This window comes from Gavialis gangeticus, unplaced genomic scaffold, assembly GCF_001723915.1.
Source record: "Gavialis gangeticus isolate Ggan-Ray unplaced genomic scaffold, GavGan_comp1, whole genome shotgun sequence".
NCBI lineage: Eukaryota > Metazoa > Chordata > Crocodylia > Gavialidae > Gavialis > Gavialis gangeticus.
Genome location: NW_017728981.1, coordinates 931,956 through 934,232, shown reverse-complemented (window position 1 = coordinate 934,232; position 2,277 = coordinate 931,956). Strand labels below are relative to the sequence as shown.

The 2,277-nt window shown below is 58.5% G+C and overlaps 1 protein-coding gene across 4 annotated transcripts in view; it reads right to left on the bottom strand.

Annotated features, from left to right (window-relative positions):
• The window catches only part of HDAC7 (histone deacetylase 7), a 148,361-nt gene that overhangs the window by 43,962 nt on the left and 102,122 nt on the right, over window positions 1–2,277 (bottom strand). The window lies entirely within an intron of this gene.

Below are 2,277 nucleotides of genomic sequence, written 5' to 3'. Positions count from 1 at the left end.
GGGGGGGGGGGGGGGGGGGGGGGGGGACAACTCCAGCTGCAGCAACAAATCTTTGCGTCTCCAGCTGGGAGAAGTTACCCATATGGCAGGGCACATTCTTGCGGCTCTAGCTCAGCTCTTCCCAGCGGGTGGGGGTAGGAGGGGAGCAGCAGCTCTGCCGGGCAGGGCTCACTCCATGGCCCAAGGCGGATGCAGACAACTGGGGGCAGCAAGGAGGCAGGACACTGCTACAATCAAGCCTTCCCTGTGTTTGGGGCACACAGCCAGGCCGGCTGGAGGTGGCAGGGAGGGAGTGCAGCTCCCCCACCCCTGCCACGAGGCGCTTTGCTCTGGGAAACTCGAACTCCGTCTCCAGCTCCAAAATCCCCCAGCTGGGTCCTTGCCTTGCTGCAGCCACATGGGCGAGGCCTGGGGAAGGGCCACCCCTGTCCACGAGCCAGCCCATGTCTTCCTTATGCGAACAGAGCGGTGCCAAAGAGCCAGGGCCAAGGATGGGGTAACGAGGGGGCACCATTTCCACTCCTACTGCAGCCACTGATGGCATCTCCAAATTCAGCAGAGCTGGACGCGCCCAATCCAGAGGGCACGCGGCGGATCCCAGCACCCGGAGACACCCAGCACCCCCCTCCCCATGCCAGCACCCCTGTTTTGGTGGGGCGAGATTTAGGGGAATCCCTACAGCCACATGCTCTTCCCACTCCCCAGGCCACGATGCAGCTTTGATGCTCCACACCGGATACAGGCAGCCGCGCTCCACTAGACCATCCCAGTAGCTCAGCAAAGGATTAGTTTCCTACGTGAACGCTTTGATCTGAAGTCCCCAGCGCTGAAGCAGGAAATCCCCATGAGATCACCCGGCCCCGTCTCCCCCTGCATCTACCTGGAGGAGAGCAACACGGCTTCTCCCCCAGCCCCATTTCAGCCCTGGACCATGCTCCAAGTAGCTGGCAGCCCTTCACTACCATGTTAGATACCTGCTCACAGGCCTTTCCTCTGGAAATCGGTCCAAGCCCCTTTGGATGTGGGTGAATCATCCTCTATCATGTTCCCCCAGAAGTCTATTTTTTTCTGCACCTAATTGAGTCTCACCTGGTCTGGAAGCCCACCCATGCCCTTTTCAGCACCGTTTCCAGTTCTTCTGTCTCTTTTGTGAGCTCGCAGGAGATAAAGGCACCGCGGGGCTCCAGGATGCTTTCTGCTTTATGAGCCCCTTCTTGCTCACCTCCCTACAGAAACCCATGCAGCTACTGGTAGAGGTGGGGGTCTACTCCATGCAGAGCCCTGGGCAGGTAGGGAGTCTCTACTGCCTTCAGGCCCAGCAAGAAACCGAGCTGCCACCTCCCCAAGCCAATGAAGGGGCATGCAGCTGCAGGAAGATGGCAAGCTGAGAGCTTTCGGCAGCCTCTGGGACCTGCTTGCACCCCAGGGCTGCCTGGCCCTGGAGGAAAGGGCCAGGCCACAAGGATGCGGAGGCAGCTCCGAGTGCTGGTCAAGGCGGCTGCTTGTGATGGACAAATGGGAGGGATTTCCAGGCAATTCCAGCCTCCCTCAAGGCCACGGGGGTGTTGGAATTGGATGTCAACTAGCAGAGCCCCCCTCACCTGACTGATGCCATTGCTATAATCTCCCCCTTGAGGGAATCAACCCCTCCAGGCCTCCAATTGCTTCTCTCCGCCATTCAACCCATCCCTTCCCAGGTGGAGGCCTCCCCTGCCCCATGTCCTGCAAGGAGACACCTCCAGGCACTGCTCATTTCCAAAGACCCAGCACAAGGTGCAGACGTGGAGCCGGGCAGCCCTCCCTGCCCTCCCAGGCCTGTTCCTGGATGCACAAGCTCCATCCTTTCAAACCAGATCTGCTCCTAATCCCTGCCCATCCACTCCACACAATGCACCTTGCCTGCTCCGGTCCTTGCACCTCCCTGGCCTTTAGCATCTTTGGTGGATCGCACCATTTACCTCCCTGCAGATGAATATCGCTGCTGGACCATGCTCCAAGTAGCTGGCAGTGGCTCAGCCACCTGGAGACATGCTCTGGAGACGAGCTACATTACCCATGAAAGCCTCCGAGCCGACGTGCCAGAGCTCCTGGCCAAGGTAATGACATTTTCCATCACGAATCCTAGAAGCTCCGAGTCGAATGCTATCCTAAAATCCCAGATGTCCTGGAGGAAAGCAGCCCAGCTACCTCCTCTCCAGCCCCAGCTTTGCTACGGTCTTGTTCAGCCACCCATTCTGTCCTCCCGTCAAAAAAAAAAAAAAAAAAAAAAAAAAAAAA